This window comes from Tamandua tetradactyla, chromosome 7 (genome assembly GCF_023851605.1).
Source record: "Tamandua tetradactyla isolate mTamTet1 chromosome 7, mTamTet1.pri, whole genome shotgun sequence".
NCBI lineage: Eukaryota > Metazoa > Chordata > Mammalia > Pilosa > Myrmecophagidae > Tamandua > Tamandua tetradactyla.
Genome location: NC_135333.1, coordinates 26,154,108 through 26,180,191, shown reverse-complemented (window position 1 = coordinate 26,180,191; position 26,084 = coordinate 26,154,108). Strand labels below are relative to the sequence as shown.

The following is a 26,084-nucleotide window of genomic DNA, read 5'->3' as shown; positions in this document are numbered from 1 at the left end:
AGAGAAGACACACATTATAAATAACAGGAAAGAAAGAGGGATCATCACTATTGATCCTATGTCAATTAAACAAGTAATAAAGGAATACTGTTAGCAATCTATGTTCACAAAATATGACAACATAGATGAAATGGACAAATTCCTTGAAAGACCAAAATTACTAAAACTCATGCAAGGAAAAATAGATAACTTTTAAAGACTTATATCTATTAAAGAAATTGAATCAATAATCAATGACTTTTCAAAAAAAGAAAGCAAAAGAGTCATGTGATTTCACTTGTGAATTCTACCAAACATTGTAGGAAAAAATAATACCAATTCTCCAGAATCTTTTTCAGAAAATTGAAGTAAGGGAATAACACTTAGACTAGCAAGTAAGGGGACACTTACACATTCTAGGAGGCCAGCATTACCCTACCACCAAAATTAGAGAAGACATTACAAGAAATAAAAGCTACTAACCAATATCTCTCATGAACATAGCTGCAAAATTTCTCAAAAATATACTAGCAAATTGGATCCAAAACTGCATAAAAGCATTGTACACCATGACCAAATTGGATTTATGCAGATATGCAAGACTGGTTCAACACTTGAAAATCAATTAATGTAATGCCCCATATCAAAAAGCTAGAGAAGAAAAATCATATCATCATATCAGTTGAAGCAGAAAAAGTATTTGACAAAAATCAATATCCATTCATGCTAAAAACTCTCACCAAATTAAGAATAAAAGGTAACTTCCTCAACTTCATAAACAAAATCTGCAAAAACACTATAGCTAACATAATCATCAATAGTAGAAGACTGGGCACATTCCCTCTCAGGTCAGAAACAAGACACAGTTGTATTAGCTCACAACTCCTATTGAAAATCATTCTGAAAATCTTGGACAGTCCTTATTAGACAAAATAAGAACTAAAAGGTAAATAGACTGGAAAGAAAGAAGCAAAACTGTCTTTATTCACAGATGTCATGATAGTTCATGCAGAAACTCCCGAAAAAATCTACTAAAAAGCTCCTAGAACTAAAAAACAAGTATAGCAAGTCAAAGTATACAAAATTAAGTTTCTTCCCTATATATACAACCAACAATAGGAATTTAAAATTATCAAAACAATATCTGGGTACATAGCCAAGAAAGGAAATATTACTTTCGGTATATAACCAAGAAAAATGAAAAAATATATCCACATAAAAGCTTGTACATGAATGTTCATAGCAGCATTATTCATAATAGACAAAAAGCAGAAACAACCGTACGCCCATCACCTGATGAATGGATAAATAAAATGTGGTATGCCCTAGAATGATATATTATTCAGCAATAATAAGAATGAAGTACCAATGCAGACTACAATATGAATGAACTTGAAATCATTATGCTAAGAGAAAGCAGCCAGCCACAAATGACAATATATTGTGTCATGCCTTGTATATAAAATGTACAGAATACGCAAATCAACAAAAAGTAGATTAGTGATTATGTAGAACTGGCAGGGAGAACGGAGTGACCAAAAAGGGGTATAGAGTTATTATGGAGGGGGTGATAAAAATATTCTAAAATTGATTAACTGTGACTAAACTAGAAGCCATCCAATTGTATACTTTAAATAGGTGAATTGTATGCTATGCCAATTATGAATCAATGAAACTGCTTTTTTTAAAATACCATTTATAAAAATTCTTTAAACAAAATTTTTAGGTATAGATATAAGAAAATATACATAAGACATGTGTGCAAAAAACTGCCAGATACTGATAAATTAAATCAAAGAAGATCTAAATAAATAGGGAATAGTCCCTATTCATGGACTAGAAGAAAAGATTAAGATTTCAATTCGTCATAACTTGGTCTACAGAGTCAACCAATCTCAATCCAATCCTGGCAAGCTATTTTGTAGATATCAGAGAAAAGATACTAACATTTGTATGGAAAGACAAAGGATATAGAATAGCCAGCACAATGCTAAAAAAATGAACAAAATTGGAGAACTTACAATTTCAACACTTAGGATGAGGTTATAGTGAGCAAGACAGCATGGAATCGGTAAAAGCAGATACATAGTTCAACGGAGCAAAAATGAAAGCCCAGAAACGGACTCACACAAATATAATCAACTGATTTTTTTACAAAGGATAAAGGTAAAACAATGGAGGAAGTATGACCTTTGCAACAAATGGTGCTGGAACAATTGGATACCAATATACAAAATAATAAACCTAAACAGAGACCTTAAACTTTACACAAAAATAAACTCAAAATGGATTACAGACCTAAATGTAAAAGACAAAACTATAAAACTTCTAGAAGGAAACAGGAAAAAAAGTCATGTGACCTTGGATTTGGTAATGAGTTTTTAGATACAGTACCAGAAGCCCAAACCATGAAAGAACAAGTGGCAAGTTGAACTTTACTCAATTTAAAAATTGTGCTCTGTGAAAGACATTGTTGAGAGAAAACAATCCATAGATTAAGAGAACACTTTGCAAAACATATATGGGATAAAAAATTTGTATTCAAATATACAGAGCCCCTTAAAACTAAACACTAAGAAAACAAATGACCCAAATAAAGAATGGCCCACATAACTGAACAGATTCCTTACTATCTATGATATATATATGGTAAATAAGTACATGAAAAGGTGCTCAAAATAATTGGTCATTGGAGAATTGCAAATTAAAATAATAATGAGCCACCATTACATACCTACTAGAATGATTAAAATAAAAAAGCTGAAAATTTGGCAATTGATGCTGGGAGAACAACAGGAACTCTTATTCATTGCTCATGGGAATGCAAAAATAGTACAGTCACTTTGGAAGACAGTTTGGCACTTCCTTACAAAGCTCAACATAGCCTTACACACGATTCAGCAATCATGCTTCTAGGTATTTATTCAACTGATTTGAATAAATCACCTTATGTCGACACATAATCTCCACTCAAATGCTTATAGCAGCTTTATTCATAACTGTCAAAACTGAAAGCAGCCAAGATGGTTTTTAATAGGCGAATGCATAAATAAGCTGTGTTACATCCATACAATGGAATACTATTCTGTGATAAAAAGGAATGAACTACTTCCGGAGAAGATGGCAGCTTAGTAAGGCACGCAGGTCTTAGTTCCTCCTCCAGAACAACTACTAAAGAACTAGAAACAGTACAGAACAGCTACTGGAGCCACGACAGAGACCAGACACACAGCATACCCCATTCCAGAACGGCTGGACCGGCTAAGAGAATCCACTGCAGTGAGGTCCCCGAGAGGCGCATGCTTCCCCGGGCCACGGTGGCTGGCGGCTGGAGCCCCTCCCTCCCTCCTTCCCGGGCTGGCTGGGAGCTTTGGATCGGGTTCCCCAAGCCGCTGTGACTGGAGCCCCTTCCACACACGCGGCTTCCCAGGCCAGGTGGGAACCTTGGATTGGTGGTTCCCCAAGCCGCGGTGGCCCACCCACACGCAGCTTCCCGGGCCGGCTGGGAGCTTTGGATCGGCGGTTCCCCAAGCTGTGGCAGCCGGTGACCCTCCCCCATGCGCGGCTTCCCGGGCCGGCTGGTAGCCTCGGAACAGCAGTCCCCCTAGCTGTGGTGGCCGGCGACCACAGCCCCTTCCACACACGTGGCTTCCCAGGCCGGCTGGGAGCATTGGAACAGCAGTTCCCCAAGCTGCAGCAGCTGGCGACCCTTCCCCACAGGCAACTTCCCGGAGGGAAAGGAAAGAGTCTCCAACAGTAGTAGAGACTGAGACCAACCTAACACCAAGAGTGGCATTAAGGAACAACTTCTGACTACTAAAAATAGGCCCTCAGCTCAGGCAAAATGGATCAAGGCAGAAGTCACCGATTGGGCTAACTGAAAAAGAGGAAAGGGGGTGAAACAGAGCCTTCTGTGGCTGTTTCTATGGAGGCTTCATTGCCTCTGGACTCAGTGCTAGGATTACATAAGTTACAACTGCCCCAAACGCAGAAACAGGCTGCTTTCAGGGCTCTCTACCACCTGAACCTTCCCCACGGGAGGGGTGAAACGCAACTCAGGTGGAATCCCTCTCTCAAGGAATTCAGATCCCAGGACTTCACAATTTGAAGACATTAAAACCAACCTAAAACCTTTCCTCTGTCTCCACCACACACCCAGCAGCGAGAGTCTTCCAAAGTTAAAGGAGCCACATCTTTTGCTGGTGGGATCTGCAGACAGACAAGCACCACATACTGGGCAGGATAAGAAAAACAGAGCCCAGAGACTTCACAGGAAAGTCTTTCAACCTGCTGGGTCCCACACTCAGGGAAATCTGATTAAATGCCCAGACGCCAGCAAAAAATAAAAAATCACACCAGGAGAATTGAAGATATGGCCCAGTCAAAGGAACAAACCAATAGCTCAAAAGAGATACAGGAGCTGAGACAACTAATTCTGAATATACGAACAGAAATGGAAAACCTCTTCAAAAACCAAATCAATAAATTGAGGGAGGGCATAAAGAAGGCATGGGATCTACAAAAAGAAGAAATGGAAAGTCTGAAAAAACAAATCACAGAATTTATGGGATTGAAAAACACAGTAGAAGAGACGAAAAAAACAATGGAAACCTACAATGGTAGATTTAAAGAGACAGAGAATAGAATTAGTGAACTGGAGGATGGAACATCTGAAATCCAAAAAGAAACAGAAACTATAGGGAAAAGAATGGAAAAATTTGAGCAGGGGCTCAGGAAATTGAATGATAATATGAAGCACACAAATATACGTGTTGTGGGTGTCCCAGAAGGAGAAGAGAAGGGAAAAGGAGGAGAAAAACTAATGGAAGAAATTATCACCGAAAATTTCCCAACTCTTATGAAAGACTTAAAATTACAGATCCAAGAAGTGCAGCGCACCCCAAGAGAATAGATCCAAATAGGTGTTCTCCAAGACACTTACTAGTTAGAATGTCAGAGGTCAAAGAGAAAGAGAGGATCTTGAAAGCAGCAAGACAAAAACAATCCATCACATACAAGGGAAACCCAATAAGACTATGTGTAGATTTCTCAACAGAAACCATGGAAGCTAGAAGACAGTGGGATGATATATTTAAGTTACTAAAAGAGAAAAACTGCCAACCAAGACTCCTATATCCAGCAAAATTGTCCTTCAAAAATGAAGGAGAAATTAAAACATTCTCAGATAAAAAGTCACTGAGAGAATCTGTGACCAAGAGAACAGCTCTGCAAGAAATACTAGAGGGAGCACTAGAGTCAGATACAAAAAGACAGAAGAGAGAGGTATGGATAAGAGTATAGAAAGAAGGAAAATCAGATATGATATATATAATACAAAAGGCAAATTGGTAGAGGAAAGTATTACCCAAAGAGTAATAACACTAAATGTTAATGGACTGAATTCCCCAATCAAAAGACATAGACAGGCAGAATGGATTGAAAAACAGGATCCTTCTATAGGCTGTCTACAGGAAACACATCTTAGACCCAAAGATAAACATAGGTTGAAAGTGAAAGGTTGGGAAAAGATATTTCATGCAAATAACAACCAGAAAAGAGCAGGAGTGGCTATACTAATATCCAACAAATTAGACTTCAAATGTAAAACAGTTAAAAGAGACAAAGAAGGACACTATCTACTAACAAAAGGAACAATTCAACAAGAAGACATAACAATCATAAATATTTATGCACCAAATCAGAAAGCCCCAAAATATGTGAGAAATACACTGCAATTACTGAAAAGGGAAATAGACGCATCTACCATAATAGTTGGAGACTTCAATTCCCCACTCTCATCAATGGACAGAACATCTAGACAGAGGATCAATAAAGAAACAGAGAATTTGAATATTACAATAAATGAGCTAGACTTAACAGACATTTATAGGACATTACACCCACAACAGCAGGATACACCTTTTTCTCAAGTGCTCATGGATCATTCTCGAAGATAGACCATATGCTGGGTCACAAAGCAAGTCTCAACAAATTTAAAAAGATTGAAATCATACACAACACTTTCTCGGATCATAAAGGAATGCAGTTGGAAATCAATAATAGGCAGAGTGCCAGAAAATTCACAAATACATGGAGGCTCAACAACACACTCTTAAACAACAAGTGGTTCAAGGAAGAAATTACAAGAGAAATTAGTAAATATCTCGAGGCGAATGAAAATGAAAACACAACATATCAAAACCTATGGGATGCAGCAAAGGCAGAGCTAAGAGGGAAATTTATTGCCCTAAATGCCTATATCAGAAAAGAAGAAAAGGCAAAAATTCAGGAATTAACTGTCCACTTGGAAGAACTGGCGAAAGAACAGCAAACTGACCCCAAAGCAAGTAAAAGGAAAGAAATAACAAAGATTAGAGCAGAAATAAATGAAATTGAGAACATGAAAACAATAGAGAAAATCAATAAGACCAGAAGTTGGTTCTATGAGAAAGTCAACAAGATTGATGGGCCCTTAGCAAGACTGACAAAAAGAAGAAGAGAGAGGACGCAAATAAATAAGATCAGAAATGGAAGGGGAGACATAACCACTGACCTCACAGAAATAAAGGAGGTAATAACAGGATACTATGAACAACTTTACGCTAATAAATACAACAATGTAGATGAAATGGACAAGTTCCTAGAAAGGCATGAACAACCAACTTTGACTCAAGAAGAAATAGATGACCTCAACAAACCAATCACAAGTAAAGAAATTGAATCAGTCATTCAAAAGCTTCCCAAAAAGAAAAGTCCAGGACCAGATGGCTTCACATGTGAATTCTACCAAACATTCCAGAAAGAATTAGTACCAACTCTGCTCAAAATCTTCAAAAAAATCGAAGTGGAGAGAAAGCTACCTAATTCATTCTATGAAGCCAACATCACCCTCATACCAAAACCAGGCAAAGATATTACAGAAAAATAAAACTACAGGCCAATCTCTCTAATGAATATAGATGCAAAAATCCTCAACAAAATTCTAGCAAATCAAATCCAGCAACACATTAAAAGAATTATACATCATGACCAAGTAGGATTCATCCCAGGTATGCAAGGATGGTTCAACATAAGAAAATCAATTAATGTAATACATCATATCAACAAATCAAAGCAGAAAAATCACACGATCATCTCAATTGATGCAGAGAAGGCATTTGACAAGATTCAACATCCTTTCCTGTTGAAAACACTTCAAAAGATAGGAATACAAGGGAACTTCCTTAAAATGATAGAGGGAATATATGAAAAACCCACAGCTAATATCATCCTCAATGGGGAAAAATTGAAAACTTTCCCCCTAAGATCAGGAACAAGACAAGGATGTCCATTATCACCGCTATTATTCAACATTGTGTTGGAGGTTCTAGCCAGAGCAATTAGACAAGAAAAAGAAATACAAGGCATCAAAATTGGAAAGGAAGAAGTAAAACTATCACTGTTTGCAGACGATATGATACTATACGTCGAAAACCCGGAAAAATTCACAGCAAAACTACTAGAACTAATAAATGTGTCCAGCAAAGTAGCAGGTTACAAGATCAACATTCAAAAATCTGCAGCGTTTCTATACACTAGCAATGAACAAGCTGAGGGGGAAATCAAGAAACGAATTCCATTTACAATTGCAAGTAAAAGAATAAAGTACTTAGGAATAAATTTAACTAAAGAGACAAAAGACCTATACAAAGAAAACTACAAAAAAACTGTTAAAAGAAATCACAGAAGACCTAAATAGATGGAAGGGCATACCGTGTTCATGGATTGGAAGACTAAATATAGTTAAGATGTCAATTCTACCTAAATTGATTTAAAGATTCAATGCAATATCAATCAAAATCCCAACAACTTATTTTTCAGAAATAGAAAAACCAATAAGCAAATTTATCTGGAAGGGCAGGTTGCCCCGAATTGCTAAAAACATCTTGAGGAAAAAAAACGAAGCTGGAGGTCTCAAGCTGCCGGACTTTAAGGTATATTATGAAGCCACAGTGGTCAAAACAGCATGGTACTGGCATAAAGATAGATATATCGACCAATGGAATCGAATAGAGGGCTCAGATATAGACCCTCTCATCTATGGACATTTGATCTTTGATAAGGCAGTCAAGCTAGTTCACTTGGGACAGAACAGTCTCTTCAATAAATGGTGCCTAGAGAACTGGATATCCACATGCAAAAGAATGAAAGAGGACCCGTATCTCACACCCTATACAAAAGTTAACTTAAAATGGATCAAAGATCTAAACATTAGGTCTAAGACCATAAAACAGTTAGAGGAAAATGTAGGGAGATATCTTATGAAACTCTCAATTGGAGGCGGTTTTATGGACCTTAAACCTAAAGCAAGAGCACTGAAGAAAGAAAGAAAGAAATGGGAGCTCCTCAAAATTAAACACTTTTGTGCATTGAAGAACTTCATCAAGAAAGTAGAAAGACAGCCTACACAATGGGAGACAATATTTGGAAACGACATATTAGATAAAGGTCTAGAATCCAGAATTTATAAAGAGATTGTTCAACTCAACAACAAAAAGACAGCCAACCCAATTACAAAATGGGAAAAAGACTTGAACAGACACCTACCAGAAGAGGAAATACAAATGGCCAAAAGGCACATGAAGAGATGCTCAATGTCCCTGGCCATTAGAGAAATGCAAATCAAAACCACAATGAGATATCATCTCACACCCACCAGAATGGCCATTATCAACAAAACAAAAAATGACAAGTGCTGGAGAGGATGTGGAGAAAGAGGCACACTTATCCACTGTTGGTGGGAATGTCAAATGGCGCAACCACTGTGGAAGGCAGTTTGGCGGTTCCTCAAAAAGCTGAATATAGAATTGCCATACAACCCAGCAATACCATTGCTGGGTTATCTACTCAAAGGACTTAAGGGCAAAGACACAAACTGACATTTGTACACCAATGTTTATAGCAGCATTATTTACAGTTGCAAAGAGATGGAAACAGCCAAAATGTCCATCAACAGACGAGTGGCTAAACAAACTGTGGTATATACATACGATGGAATATTATGCAGCTGTAAGACAAAATAAACTTATGAAGCATGTAATAACATGGATGGACCTAGAGAACATTATGCTGAGTGAGTCTCGCCAAAAACTAAAGGACAAATACTGTATGGTCCCACTGATGTGAACCGACATTAGAGAATAAACTTGGAATATGTCATTGGTAACAGAGACCATCAGGAGTTAGAAACAGGGTAAGATAATGGGTAATTGGAGCTGAAGGGATACAGACTGTGCAACAGGACTAGATACAAAAACTCAAAAATGGACAGTACAAAAGAAACTCTAAAATTTTAAAAATCACAAAATCATGTATCTCCAAGTGGCCTGCTCCAATTCAGCATTGAGTTGAATATTGGGCTATTTTGTTCCTATAATCAATTAATAACTCCAGCTGTTTGTTTGTAAAAATAAAATTTTCCTGCTAAAAGTTTTCCAAAAAAAAATTTGTTCTATAACTACTTGTTAAAATGTACTTGGAAATTTATTGCTTTTTTGTATATATATTTTCACAATAAAAAATGTTTTAAAAAATTATATACCATAAAAAAAAAATGGACAGCACAATACTACCTAATTGTAATGTAATTATGTTAAAACACTGAATGAAGCTGCATCTGAGCTATAGTTTTTTTGTTTGTTTGTTTGTTTTTTTATATATATTTTTTGTATTTTTTATTTTTATTTTTTCTCTATATTATCATTTTATTTCTTTTTCTGTTGTCTTGCTATTTCTTTTTCTAAATCGATGCAAATGTACTAAGAAATGATGATCATACATCTATGTGATGATATTAAGAATTACTGATTGCATGATTTCTAATTGTTTTGTTAATTGTTTTTTTAATTAATAAAAAAAAAAGAATTACTGATTGCATATGTAGAATGGAATGATTTCTAAAAATAAAGGAATGAACTACTAAGCCATGCAAAGACATAATGGATCTTAAGTGCTGGGTGAAAGAGGCCAATCTGAAAAAGTTATATATACATATATATATATATATATATATATATATACTATATGATTGCAATTACATGTTACTCTGAAAAAGGCAAAATTATAGAGACGTTGAACTGGTCAGTGACTGTCAAGAGGATGGGGTTTGAATAGCTGAAGCACAGGGAATTTCTAGGTGGCAAAACTATTCAGTATGACTGTACTGCAGATAAATGAGACCACACATTCGTCAAAATCCGTAGAACTTTACAGCAGAAAGAATGAAATTTAACTTATGCAAATTTCTAAAACATCATTTAGGAGGTCAGGGGATTTCAGGAAAGAATGCAGACTGTGACAAAATAATCTAACTGCATTAAAAATGCATAAAGTTACCTCTCTGAAAGGGGTTGGCAGAAAAGGTGCTGACCTAAGTAACTTTGGTGAGTGGATTCTGTAAAATCCACTAAAAGCAAAAGAAACTGTATGTAAGCATTCTACTCTAGTTCATCAAGTTGTTTCCTACAGGGATACAGGTTAACAATTTCGAAATCACTATACATGTAACCTAATACTAAATAATGAAGTATATAGGATGGTGGATGGTGGGAGCCAGGTTTTTTATTGGTAGAGGGGAGGTTGTAGACAAGCAAACTAGAATGATGCATGTAATGCTGGATTAGAGTTGCAGACATCAGTATGAGCTTATATTTAGCTAAATATAGACACAGATGAATATCAATCTATAGATACAGGTATGTGTAAATTCACAGGTTAGAGTACACACAGGCATTTCTTGCTCAGTCAGCTGGAATGCTTAGAAGCACAATACCCCAATAGCAACAAGCACACCTAGTTCCCAGATCTTGTTTCTAGTACCATTCTCCAATAAAGAAGCCAGAACTCCCTGGAGAAATATCTGATTCTAGGATGGAGATAGGAAATATACAAAATGAGCCTGGAGCATCTTATAGTGCCTGAAAGTAGGAAGTTCTCAAAAAAATACAAAATGATGAGGCTATGTCAAAGGGACATAGGAGCCAACTGAGAGAGTTCCCAATGGCCAAAACTGGAATGATTTGAGCAACAAAATAAAGTTGTATTTGATTATAAGTCAAATTATAAAATAAATATCTATAATCCATAATGATATAAATAAATGATTGACGAAATAAACAAGTAGGAGGAACCTAGACAAATCTACCATGCCAAAGAATTCCAAATAATGACCCCCCATCATCAAGAAGGTAGAGCATAACTCTTCAGTTCTTACGTTGTGGGCATGCATGGACTTCCTTCCAAAGAGTACAGTATGGAAAGGGGATAAAAAGAGTAACTTTTCAATGAAGACACCTGACAAACACCAGCTCAGTGGTCAAGGTACACAAGAATGGTTAAGGTTAGCATCAATAATAATGTCATGTTGACTGTATGCTCTCTCGATACATGATCGAATGGCACTTTACCTCGGTGATCTTTCTTCCCAAAACCATTAACTCCAGTCTAATCATGAAGAAAAAAATCAGACAAATCTCAATTGAAGGAAATTGACAAATACTCCTCAAAACTGTCAAGGTCATCAAAAACAAAGAAAGTCTGAGAAACTGTCTGTCACAGCCACAAGGAGCCCAAGGAGACATAATGGCTAAATATAAGAGGGTATCTTGGATGGGATCTTATAACAGAAAAGGCCATTAGAAAAATATAGAGGAAAGCTGAATAAAGTATGAGCTTTAGTTAATAATAATGTGTCAACATTTATTCATTAATTGTGACCAACACATCAAAATTTTAATAATAGGGAAAAGTGGGCTTGGGGTATATAATAACCCTCTGTATTATCTTTGCAACCTTTTTGTGAATCTAAAACTATTCTAAAAATTTTTAAGTATAATAAATGTTTGCTGCATGAGTAAATGGGATAATAATGTATGAATGACTCAATATTGGGAACCTGCAAACAGCCCAATCCAAGGAATAAACAAAAGGCCTCTGAAACAAGAAGCAAATACCTCTAAGTCAGGCAGTGAAGTTCTTACTTTCTTTGCTTAAAGGCAGAATTCCCTCAGTATTCTGAGAGCCAGTTAATTTCAGATACCCCATTTAAAGAGTTTGACTTATCTGGTTTCTCAGTCCACAACAGATGAGATGACATTTAAAGGGGTTGCCAAGCTGACAATGAGATGTGGAGCAGGAAAAGAAAATGCAGTTGACTACTGAAACTAGGGGGCCTTGTTGCAAAAAGCAGTGAGTGGGTATCTAATCTCCAGTCTGTAGTAACATACAATGGCAGATATTTTAAAAAGGGATTCATAATAATAGGCATCTGCATCCTACTGTCCACATAAAAGACTCAGCCTGATCTCCTGAGCAAGCATACGAGATTGGGTTCATTGTTACAGAGATTTTTATACATAATGAAATGAAGTCTCAGAGAAATTAAGAAGCTGGATTGGAAGAAATGATAAATTTATAAATCAGGAAATCAGTGGGGGTCAGGGGTCCGACAGGGGGTACAGAGGGAGAAGGCAGCTTCTTCAGAGGTATTGGTACTTGTCTGGATGGGAGCACTGGGTCTTTGCTTATTATTCCTTAAACTTTATAACTATATTCTAAATATTTGTCTGTATTGGGAATTTATAATATAAAATTTTTAAGAACCAACTTGTTTTCCCAGGGTTACAAAATCAGTCTGTGGCAGAGTTGGCAGGCATTTGAATTCAGTCTTTGTGATTCTAAATCTGGTGCTCCTCCCACTACTCCAGGGTGCCTAACAAGTGCCTCCGTGAGTTACATCTGGGTGATCCAAACCAGTATCTGTGTTTAAGAGGGGTGTGCGGGAGGAGACACAAGTACTGTCCTTGGTTATACCTTGTGGTAGTTAGATTCAGTTGTCAACTTGGCCAGGTGAAGGCACCTAGTTCTGTTGCTGTGGACATGAGCCAATGGTATGTGAACTTCATCTGTTGCTCATTACATTTGCAGTTGGCTAGGAGGCGTGCCTGCTGCAGTGAATGATGTTTGACTTAATTGGCTGGTGCTTAAATGAAAGAGTGCAATGTAGTATAGCCCAAGCAGCTCAGCATACCTCATCTCAGCACTTGCAGCTCAGCCCAGACCTTTGGAGGTGCAGAAAGAAATCACCCCAGGGAAAGTTGTTGGAACCCAGAGGCCTGGAGAGAAGGCCAGCAGAGACCACCCTGAGCCTTCCCACGTAAGAAAGAACCTCAGATGAAAGTTAGCTGCCTTTCCTCTAAAGAACTAATGAAATAAATCCCCTTTTATTAAAAGCCAATCTGTCTCTGGTATGTTGCATTCCAGCAGCTAGCAAGCTAGAACATACCTCAAAGCTTCATAATAGTAATAATGCCATTGCTGTTATTATTATTATTACTCTTGTTATAGTTCTTGTGAGCAAATGCATGGATATGCATTGTTCTATGCTATGTCTGTTTTCATATATATATAGATTTCAATCACAATACAACTGGCCTACCAACCAAGTCATATTGCTCTGTTTTAGTTTGTTAAATGCTACAGGAATGCAATATACCAGAAATGGAACAGTGTTTGAAAAAGGAATTCATTAAGTTTCAAGTTTACAGTTCTAAATCCATAAAAATATCCAAACTAAGGTATCCAGATAAAGATACCTTGACTCAAGAAAGGCTGATGTCTGTCACATGGGAAGGCATGTGGCTGGTATCTGTTGGTCCTTGTTACTGGTTCCACTGCTTCTGGCTTCTGATGCCAGTGGTTTCCTCTCTAAGCATCTTTGGGCTTTCATTTAGCTCCTCTGGGACACAACTCTGGGTCCTGGCTTACTTAGCATCTCCTGGGAAGGCATATGGTGATGATACTGGGCTCTGCATCTCCAAATGTCTGTGTCTAGGCATGTGATCTCTCTGTCGGCACTCCAAGCATCTTCAAATGTCTGCATCTCTGTTGGCTCTGAAGAAACTGTGTTTTTTCCAAAATGTTTCCCGTTTTAAAGGACTCCAGTAAGCTAGTCCAGACCCACCTTGAGTGGGTAGAATCACATCTCCATCTAATCAAAAGGTCATACCCACAATTGGGTTTGTCACATCTCCATGGAAATAATCCAATCAAAATGTTCCACCCACAACTAGGTGTGTAATCTCCATGAAAACAACCCAAAGTTTCCACCCCACAATACTGAATCAGCATTAACAAAAACATAGCTGCCCCTCTAAGAGTGAATCAGTAAAAAGGACATGGCTTTTTCTGAAATACATAACAGCTTCAAACCAGCACACTCCCATTATATAGAAAAGGAGATTCAGATTAAGTAACTCCCAGAGAAGAAAGCACTGAATGCATTTCTGCCTGACTCCAAAACTTCATTCTATCACTAGTCCCTTCCTGTAGGTTATGTCTCTACCCCCAATCTCTTAGCAGCAAAGGGAGAAACATGCAGGTTTGTGCAAACCCTGACCCAACAACCACCCCTTGTGCTTACACTGGAGAAACAATTGCAGAATGGTTGTCAAAAGTTTCACTTCATCCAGAGTTTCCCATAAGCCGAACACACCATGATAGAGTTGAGGTAAGATGCTGAACCAGTGGCTCAGATGTGAGCCAAGGCATCCTACTCCAATCTGACTCTTGGGATGAACATGCTCAGATAAACATGCAGCAAAAGGGAGACCTACAGACAGATAGATGTACAGAGAGGACAGACAACTGATTCAAGAGTGCGCCTGAGCCCACCTACCTGCACAGCTATCTGGATATGGAGGAGTGGTGCCTCTCTTGGTCACTATAACGTTACCTTCTAGAAAAGATCCAATTAATACCTTCCTGTTGTTTTCTGTTCCTGGTGGCATTTCAGTACCTGAATCATGCTGTTGGGAATAGGGATATTTATTCAAGAGCCAAATGGTGCTTTCTGCCTTGCTTCTACCATAGTCTTAATGACCCTAAACACTGCCCTTCCTGTCTCAGCAGCACATTAAGCTGATGTCTTCATAGAACAGTTCTCAGAGAGTTCAAGGTCCAGCTCCTGGGTCTTAAATGCAAGATGAGAACCCATCATCTCATGCATGTCACAGGAGCTGGCTCCCCCTCGGCATATCACACCACACTAGGGGCAATGACATGTGAGTGTCACCCTCGTACCCTCTCACCCGGACCCCCACAACCTCTCTGTGCATACCCCTTGGCTCTGACACATCATTAACTGGAAAAGCTTAGGATCATTAGCGTCCTCAGAGCAGCTACTATTGAAGGCTAATGGTGAAATACTTAAAAGCCCAAGGCCCTTACTAATACTACAGGTCTCCCTCTCGAGAAGAGTAACTGTCCTCAGTTTCTAAGCATTAAAGTTTTTTCTGGTCTATAAACATAGCCCCTTTTACACATCCCATCCCATGAGTACATTTTTTAAATATAAACTTCCATGTGGAAGAAGTCCCATCATCCTTCCACCTCCATCCTTACTTTGTTTTTCTCCACAGTATGAATCTCCTTTTAGCATATTCTATTTACTCATTCATTTTATTGATGGTCTCTCTCTCCTCCTACCTACATTAAAATATAAGCTCCATGAGGCCAGGGATTTATCTGGTTTGTTAGTGCTCTATCCCCTGTGTCTTAAACATAGTGATATATACTTGGTACTTGGTAAATATCTGTTAAATGAATGAATGAATGAATAATAGCAGAGGATTTTTTTTTAAGTTTCAAAATAGGCCTTAACACAAGGAAAGCATTTTTTTTTCCCAAAAAAGAACTATATCTCAGAAAACATTGAGTCTTCTTAGATGTAAGTCCTTACAAAATCTATTGCTTAATAGGTTCAGAGGTTGTTTAGGGTGATGTATCAGTTAGGGTTCTCTAGAGAAACAGAATCAACAGGGACCACTTGAAAATATAAAATTTATAAAAGTGTCTCACGTGACCGTAGGAACGCCGAGTCCAAAATCCACAGGGCAGGCTGCAAAGCCGATGCTCCGATGGATGGCCTGGATGAACTCCACAGGAGAGGCTCACCAGCCAAAGCAGGAATGGAACGTGTCTCCTCTGAGTCCTCCTTAAAAGGCTTCCCATGATTAGATTTAGCATCACTAATTGCAGAAGACACTCCCCTTTGGCTGATTACAAATGGAATCAGCTTTGGATGTAGCTGACGTGATCATGACCTAATCCTATGAAATGTCCTCATTGCAACAGACAGGCCAGTGTTTGCCCAATCAGATAAACAGATACCACAACTTGGCCAAGTTGACACCTGTCCCTAACCATGACAGGTGATGAAAAAGTTTTGGTAATGGATGGTGGTGATGGTAGCACAGTATTCTGCATGTAATTAACACCACAGAATTACACACTCGAAAGCAGTTAAAATATGAAGTTCTAAGTTGCATATATATGTTTCCGCAATATTTTTTTTAATCTCTGAATGAAGCTGCTCACTCGGTTTTACCAGCATTATTAACTCATATTTGCAAACGTTAGATGCTATTCTAAAGAAGGCATGACTGAAGCTAGCCTACCTTTGAGCATCCATTTTTGCCTAAGCCAGTTTGAGTTCAGTTTCTATCACTTGCAACCAAGATTTCTGACCAGTACAGCAGGGGATGGAGCAATTGCCCCACTCAACAAATACCCCTAATGAAGGTTGTACAGAAAAATATGAGTTGACAGTGCTTTTCTATGTGTGTTTTAGCTATTAACTCACTTAATTCTCACAAAAACCCTATGAGAAGACTATTATTCTGCCCATTCATAAATGAGAAAACTGAAGCACTAAAAGGTTCATGGCATGGCTCCAGAGACCTCACTTTAACCACTATGCTTTTCTCTCTCTCCAACTAAAAGTCCATGTAAGGGGATCAGAATATTAGTAGAAAAGCCCTCCAAGAAAGTATTTTACCTTTTTCATGTCCTATGAGACATCAGAAATAAAAGGATGTACTATTTACAAGGGGAAAAGGACAGGACCTCAGCCCATCACCTGAGGATGCCTGGCTTCTCAGGTAAGTGACCCAGATGCACACACATTTTTGCTGTTGCAGATGGGCAGATAGGTCAGCCTGCACATGTCCAGCAGGCTGGACTTTCTCACAGTGCCCCTGCCCACTAATCCTCTTGGGCAGCACTGATTAGCTTTAACTTCAAACATGAAAATCCTTTCCTAATTGAGATCACAGCCTCTTTGGCAGCTCCCAAAAGGAAAAAGATTACTTCTTAATAAAAGAAAAGTTCTTACTGAAATGGAGTGTGGAAACTTTGACTTACAGTAAGCAGTATTGGTAATGCATAGGGAGGGTAGGTTCCTGGTAGCAAAGACCCATAACACACAGTTGGAGATAAAAACCAGTAAAGTCCAATTAAACATCAATTAAGGAAAAATGTAGTAGTGCTTGGTCCCCACCTTAAAGTGGAGTACACATGAATAAGAGTTCTGAAATCAGACTGAACTGAGTGCAAGCAAAATAACAAGAGCAATGATTTACGCAGCCTTAAGCATAGGTTTTTAGATTTGTTCAGACCTAAATTCATATCCAACAGCCAATAGTTACATGGTATGTTACTTAACCACATCAGAGTTGCTATGAAATCAATTTCTGTGGTGCCTGGCACAGGGTAGGAGTTTCACAGATGTTCACAGCCATTTTCCCTTGGCATAACACTGGCTACCTCTTCCATACTACTTGTCTGCCTCTTTTTCCACATCTGCTTTATACCACACATTCTGCCTTCTCCCAAGATGTTTATTAATAACCATAAAGAATAATTACTGAGGGTTAGGTACAGCAGCAAGCAAGATGACAAAACAATGTCTGGACATATTGTGCTGAAACCACTTAGCAACTTCCAAAGGAAACAATAAAGAGAGACACTGAAAGAGAAAGAGAAAGAGAAATCAATCCAGAAGAATCTTATTGAACTCTTGCCCTTACCAGCCTGTAACCTTGTGTAAGTCCCTCAACCTTTATTGGCCTCAGTTTTCTCACCAGAAAATGGGGTCCCGGAACTAATCAGTTTTATAATATAAGCTACAAGTTTCCCTTTGAGCATTGCTTTAAGTCCTTCCTACAAATTTGGTGTGTTGTGCTTTCAATTTCATTTAATACAAAGTTTTTTTTTTAATTTTTCAAGTGATTTCTTCTTTGACCCATAAGTTATTTAGAAGTACATTGTGTATTTTCCAAATACTTAGGGGTATTCTATATATCTTTGTGCTGCTGAATTCTCATTTAATTCCCTTATGGTCAGAGACTTGACTCATGCCTATCTTGAGTCAAGATGAATATTGGTGAATATTTCCATGTGCACATAAAAAGAATGTGTATTTTGCTATTGATGGATGGAATATTCTATAAATGTCAGTGAGGTCAATGGCTGATAGTGATGTTCAGATATTCTATATCCTTCGATTTTCTGTCTAGTTGGTCTACTGATTACTGAGAGAGGAACTCCAGCTATAATTGAAGTTTTGTCAATTTTCTTCTCAGCTTCATCAGTTTTTACTTCAAGTATTTTGAAGCACTATGACTAAGTATATAAACAATTAAGATTGTTATGTCTTCTGAGAACTTACCCTTTTACTATTATGAACTCTGCCCCTATATTCTTGATAACATACTTTCTCTGAAGTCAACTTTTACTGATATTAATTATAACCACCCCAGCTTTCTTATGCTTAGTGTTTACATGGCACAGCATTTTTATCCTTTCACTTTTAATTTTTCTCTTTAAATTTTTATCCTTTCACTTGTAATTTTTCTCTACATTTATATTTAAAGTTAATTTCTTGTAGAAAGCATATAATTTAACCTTGTTCCTTTTCTCCATTCTGACAATCTTTGTCTTTTCATTAAAGTGTTTAGACCATTTATATTTAATGTTAGCAATATGGCTGATTTTTACTCTATCATCTTGCTATTTGTTTTTCATTTTTCTCATCTGTCTTTGTTCCTATTTTTCTCCATTTTTTTCCTTCTGTTGGATTGAGTATTGTGATGGCTAATTTCATGTGTCGGCTTGGCTAGGTTATGATGTCCTGTTGTTTGGTCAAGTAAGTACTGGCCTGATTATTACTGTGAGGGTATTTCATAGATGGATTAGCATCTATAGTCACTTGATTGCATCTATAACTAATTTCATCTATAAGCAACAAAGGAGATTGACCTCAGCCTTGAGGGCATCATCCTTATCTAATCAACTAGGAGGATTAAAGCAAAACTGAGGATGTCAGCCGTTAGAATTTCTGTTTCTTCTTCAGCCAGCTAGCTTCTCCTGAGGAATACAATCTCACCTTCATTGTAGTTTCCAGCTTCAGCCTGCCCTACAGAGTTTGGACATACAGATTTCAAAATTACCTTTTTCAAAGGTTCCAGCTTGTGGCTTGCCCTGCAGAGTTCAGATTTGACAATTAGCTCACATGATCACATGAGTCAATTCCTATTAATCTATGTATCTATCTATCTATCTATCTATTTCCTATTGGTTCTATCCAGTGGTGGATTATTAGAGATAACTTTTTTCATTTTTTCAGTGGCTCTACAATATGAATCTTTAACCTATTACAATCTACTTTCAAATAATATACTACTTCACATGTAATTTAAGAACATTATAACATTATACTTTTATATCTCCTTCCGATACTTTGTATTATAGTTGTCATATATTTTATTCTACCTGCGCTATAAATTCCACAATATATTGTTATTAATTTTGTTCTATATAGTCAATTACTTTTTAAGAACTTTTTAAAGAAAGGCAAAAGCCTTTTGGATTTACTCACATATTTACCATTCCTGAAGCTCTTTTTTCCATCATCTGGCAACATTTTCTTCAGCCTGAATAACTTCTTGTAATAAATCTTGTAGTATAGTGTAGTGACAAATTCTCTCTCAGCTTTTGACTTAAGAAAAATATCTTTATTTTTTTCATATTTCAAGGTTATTTCATGGGGTATGAAATTCTACATTGATACGGTTTATTTGGAGGGTTTTGGGTACAGTTTGTTCCCTCTAGTGCATTAAAGCTGAAATGCCATTGCCTTCTGCTTTGCTTTGTTTCTGTCATTTTATCTTTTTTCCCCTGTGCATGATGTGTCTTTTCCTCTGGATGTTTTTAAGATTTTGTTAGGTCATACCTAGGGCTGGTTTTCTTTGTTCTTACACTGCTTTGGATTTGTTAAGCTTCTTGGACATGTGGGTTTATACTTTGCAACAAGTTTGGAAAATTTTAAATAATTATCTCATCAAATATTTTTTCTGTCCCTACTCCTGTCTACTGGGACTCTGTTGCTATACCATTTGATTTTGTTTCACAATGTCAAGAGGCACATGTCACTGAGGCTCTATTCATTACTTTTCAGTCTTTCCCCCTCTTTTTTGATGCAGTTTAGATAGTTTCTATTGCGGTGTTTTCAAGTTCATTTTATTTTTCTGCAGTGCCTAATTTTATTTTCCTGCATTATGATCCCTTCCAGTGAATTTTTTCATTATATATATTGTATTTTTTCTTTCAGTTGATGATTCATTTGGATCATTTTTATTTCTTCCTCTCCTTATTATATTCCTATTTTCTTTAAACCTTTGAGCATATTTATAATAGCTTTTTTTCAAGTCCTTGTCTGATAGTGCCATCATCTCTGTCATTTCCAGGTCTGTTTCTATTGGTTTATTCTTCTCCCAATCCCATTTTTCTGCATCTTGGTATATAAGATTTTTTTTTAAATCAGATTTTATCATCTTCCTTTAAAGAATGTTGATGTTTTCTGGCAAACAGATGAGTTTACTTCTAGCTTTGATGCATTCTTTTGAGGCTTGTTTTAAAATTGTGTCAGGGCAGATCTTGAGTAGCCTTTACCCTAGGGTTACTTTAGTTTTTCAGTAAGGAATGCCCCTTCCATGTCTCTACTGAATACTCTGGATATCCAAAGAACTCTTCTCTGTGGCTGGTCACAACTCAAATGTCTCCATCCTTACGTGAATGCTGGGAATTCTTCAGCTTATAGCTTACCAGTCATTCTTTGCCCAACCTCATAGAGTTTGTCGTATATATCCATGGCATTGCATGCAACAGTGGACATGAATGGATACTGATGAGCATTTCAGGAGTGCTCTCTCTTTACATAGTCCCCTCCTCTCTGGATCTCTGCTCCATAAGTAAAACTATCACAGCCTCCACGAACATTAGATGTTTAACTCTTCTTCTCAGCAGCAGCACCATGCAACAGTCAGGGTAGTGTTCCTGAGCAGAATGACAATGCGAAGGTATGGTTCATAACTTTTATCCGCTTCTCTCAGGAATCATAGTCTGGCATTGTCTGTTGTCCAATATCTGAAGAGAGTTGTTTTTTGTAGGGCGGTGCAATGGCGGCACAGTGGCAGAATTCTCGCCTGCCATGCAGGTTCGATTCCTGGTGTCTGCCCATGCAAAAAAAAAAAACAAAAAACAGAAAAAACACAAAGAGTTGTTTGATGTATTTTGTACTGTTTTCTAGTAGTTTACAGTGGGAGAGAAAGTCCAATCCAAGTTACTCCATGAGATTATAAGCATGAGTCTATCTATTCTAAAACTATTTTTAGCAGCAAAATACTCTTTCAAGTGGAATCTGTTATGCAAATGTAAGAAATTTAGGGTTTCCCAGAATTCAAATCTGTATTATTGGAAATACTTCTTTTATCATATGTAGAACATCTTACAGCTCCTCTACAGCAATCACTGTCGAGGTCGTGTCCAAATTGCCAAGACCAGAGAAGGGTGCTAGAAAAATACTATCATTTATATTTAATTTCAACTCTTTTTTTTTTTGTATGCTGTATGGTGTGGATTACATTTCATTCTTTTTCCATGTGAGTATCCCGTTATTGTAGCGCCATTTGTTGAATTTTCATTTGTTTTTTTCTTTTTTTTGTTTGCTTGTTTGTTTGTTTTTGGGGAAGTGCATGGGCCAGGGATTGAACAAGAGTTTCCCACATGGCGGGTGAGAATTCTACCACTGAACTACCCTTGCACCCCCTTCAACTCATTAAAAAATTTTTGTTTTGGGGACAAATGTTTTATCATGGATAAAATAGATTAAAGAGGAGCGCATTTGAATAATTTATAAATAAACAAATATACATATATAGGTCAAGGGATGTGGGTTTAATTTTTTTCTACTAATAGGAGTGTATGATCAAAGTAACTTGAATGCCATTAGACTGTAGTGATCAGGGGTTAGCACACTTCCTGTAAAGGGTCAATTAGTAAAGATTTTAGGCTTTGTGGGCCATAGGGTCCTGTAAAAAGTACTTAACTCTGTTGTTGTCACCTGAAGGCAGCCATAGACTACATATAAATGAATGAGCATGGCTCTGTTCCAATAAAATTTTATTTATAAAACAGGTAACTGATCAGATTTGGCCTAAAAGTCATAATTTTTTTGATCCCCCGTCTAGATAACATCTGAAGACCCTTTCAGCATGATAGTCTTTTGACTCAGTCTTAGCCTAACTATACTGGGGCAGAGTGGAGCATCTTCAATACCTCCAGCTCCTCTCTGTTCTTAAAGGATTAATATAATTTATACCACTTAATCCAACCCACCCCAAAATGCACACATATACCTTCTTTGGCAGCATGCAAATGTCTAACAAGATCTCCAGTATGGTTAAAATTCATACTGGAATCAAAAAGAAGAAGTTCAAATCCTGACTCTTGCTGTGTAGTGCTGGGCTCAGTTTTCTATACTCTCTGGTCCTCCGTTCCAACCATGTGTAATACAGGGACTCTGGTAGTTATGTAACAGGCCTGTTGCAAGAATTGAACACGATAATATTTTGAAAGCACCAGCGCAGAGATTGATACAAAGGAATTGTCCCACAAATGTTAGATCCCTCCCCTGTCTTCACTCTGGATTCTTTTTACCCTGCAAAGCAAAAACCAGAAAAAGAAAATAGAACAAGAGCGAGAAAGAAAGAGATGAAAAGACTGAGAGACGGAGAGAACAGGGTTTCATTATGCCTTTTCTCCTTCTCCCCTAAGGTTTTGCTCCTAGGGCCGGGAAAGATGAGAAGAGAATAAGACCCCCACGCCCCGCCCCCACTCTGTTCTGCCTTTGCCTCATCCCAAAGCACATCCCTAAGAAGAATGGGCTGGGAACAGGAAGGTAGGTGATGGCCAGCAAATCTAACCTTGCGTGCTCTAGATGAGTGGTCTCCAAAACAAGTTTCCACACTCAGGGGTTCTCAAAAATGACCCACTTATGGCCCAGGGAGAAAAATATTAGAACTTCTATTCATATTTACTTTTCATTTCATTCTTTCAAAAATTCATAAAAAACATATTTTTGATATGTTTTATCATGTATTTAACATACAACACTGTAGAACATGCATATAGTCAATCAATAATTTTACATATATTAGAGAATATGGGCAAATGTTTTTCCTGATCACAATACAATTTTGCTTCGTTATTGAGGAAGTAGAAAGGTAGAGAGACTTCTAATCTAGGGTTGCACTTCTCAACAGAGATGTGTATATATATTGAAGCATCAGAAGATTCAAGTAATACCAGGACAAATTTGATATACCTTCCTGGAGCATCAACTTTCTTCAAATATTTTTCCAGAGAGTTAAAAAAAAAACTTTTATTATTAAAAAGAGGCATATATTTTGGAACTGAAAGCTAAATTTACTTCAAGTTTAAAGTTTAACATAAGACCTCCAGGAATTTTGAAGCAGTGGCTGGTTCCTTCAGTGTATGTCACACCACCACTCAACAGTAGGTGTTTACGCTCTTCTGTCTGGAAGGTGGAAAAACTCTGAGAAATGGTGCTACTGTCAGAGGACGTACTTGAATGGAATAACTTTTGGGTCTCTGAATCCAACTAGTCTCAAAGTACAGAGTGTGGGTCACATCCTGCAGACTCACAACAGAATCCTATAGCAATAAAAATAACACTAGTGTTTACTGAGCACTTATTCCAAGATAGGCTTTTAATTCTATCTTACCATATAATCCACCTAACAGTATTATAAAGTAGGCACTATTTATTATACTCCTTCAACAGTTAAGGAACTAAGATAAGCAGATAATCAGAAGCAAAATTCTATAATGACCCTTAGTGACCTCTGCTCTCATATAATCCCCTCCCCTGGAGTGAGGGGAAGACCTGTGGATATGATAGGGTATTGCTCTTGTGATTATATCATACGGCAAAAGAGTTTTTGCAGGTGTAATTAAGGTCCCCCTGAGTTGAGTTAATCAAAAGAGAGATTGTCCTGGGTGGGCCTGACCTAATCAAAAGAGGGGTGTCAAGTCACAAACTAAAGAAGTCAGAAAGGCACACTCCTGCTGGCCTGGGAGAAAGCAAAGGATCATGTTGTGAGTTTCCTCCGACTTTTACTTAGTGAGAAACATCTGACAGTGGCCCATAGCCACTCTAGGAAGCTAAGAGTGACCCATGGTCAATAGCCAGCAGAAAAATGGGGATCTTAATCCTATAACCACAAGGAAATGAATTCTGCCAACAATCCATGAACATGGAAGAGGATCTTGAACCTCAGATAAGAATTGCAGCCTTGGACAAGATCTTGATTTCAACCCAGTGAAACTCAGAGCAGAGGGCTCACTAACCTGTTCCCAGATCCCTGACCTATGGACACTGTATGATTATAATACATTTGTGTTGTTTTAAGCTTCTAAATTTGGAGTAATTTATTATGCAGCATAGAAAATTAACATAAGAACCAAGCTCATTTGATCTTCCAGCTAATAAGAGGTGGGGCCGGAATTCAAGCATATTTACAGTCCATTTTCATTCACTCATTCATTCAATACTGCTCCATGTTCTAGGGATTCAACAGTGTACAATAAGCATCTTTGCTCACATGGAGATTCCATTCTAGTGTCTCCTGAATCTTTATTTCTAATTCTCCCTATAAACCAAAGAGGCTATGAGATGAAGTCTAATATCCCAAAAAGAAGAGATTTCAGGTCCGTGTCTTCAGCTTTTCAGGAGATGGTGGTTTTTCCCAAATATGGGAATGGGCAAGGCAATCCAAGATGAGATCACCAACCCCTATCAAATTCCCATAATCTTCACTTGGCTTTGAACATCTTCTCATATAGACCAAGGAAAGTCCACGTAGGGGGCTTCAGCCAGAATCTCACACTGTTTTTTGTTGTTTTTTTTTTCTAATTAGGGTGTGATTTTTTCTTAAGGTACGCATGATAACTCAGAGACCTTCCAACATGGTTTCATTTATTTAATTTTAGATTCACTGCTCTTTTGAAGTGCCTGGAGAGAAAGGACTAGGAAGTTGACACTAGAAGTCTTCAGATTAAGCCATCATTGGGCATTTGAGGCTCAAATCCTGGACTCCAGCACCCAGCAATGTGGCTAATGCTAAGGAAGCATGGCCATTTCCTCAGAGAAACCACACAGGAAAGCTATCGGTGTAAAATTTCTCAGATGCAAACATCAAATGGACACACCCAGGAAAGTCACAAGAATGTGACTTTGAATTCCTGCTCTACTCCCCTCTACCTTAGTGGACTTTCAGAGTAATAATAAAGATTGCAGTAGCCACAATTTTATTTAGTGCCCACTGTGTGCCAGGCACAAGGCTGAGCCCTATACATACATAGTCATAATCAGTAATGTTAATGAATCTGAAAGGCACAGTATGATTTTTATTTTATAGATGAAGATATAAAGCTCAGAACCATTAAGCAGTTTGCCCACATCACCCAGCTAAATAGTGGGGGTGGGGTGAGATCTCACTCCAAATCTGTTTAACTCCTCAACCTGAATTCTGAGCTTCCATTTCCTCATTTATAAAATGAATTTAGTAATCCTCACTTCATGGGGTTGGGTGGAGGAATGAGTGAGATAGAGCCGGGCCATGGTAAGTGCCCAGGACATGTTGGTTTTCCTTTTTGGGCTGCAAGGGTACCAGCAAGCTTTCTGGAGGAGGGAAAGGCTTGGAAGGATAGATTGGATTCAAAGACCATTTTGAGTTCAAAGCTTTTAGAACTGCCTCCAATTTATCTCTGTGGTCAGGCTACCAGACACCATGCAGAAAAAGAGAAAACTCTGCCTACTGAATAACAACAGCATGTATGGCTGTGCTGTCAGAGCTGGGCACACACCA

General features: G+C 37.7%; 1 long non-coding RNA gene across 1 annotated transcript in view; it reads left to right on the top strand.

Annotated features, from left to right (window-relative positions):
• LOC143689543 (uncharacterized) overlaps positions 1–25,522 on the top strand; it is a 114,492-nt gene extending 88,970 nt beyond the window's left edge. The window contains exons 2-3 of the long non-coding RNA XR_013178824.1: positions 22,969–23,092; positions 25,207–25,522. This is a non-coding gene — a long non-coding RNA (uncharacterized LOC143689543). The remainder of the gene's footprint in view (positions 1–22,968; positions 23,093–25,206) is intronic.
• Positions 25,523–26,084: the final 562 nt, after the last annotated feature.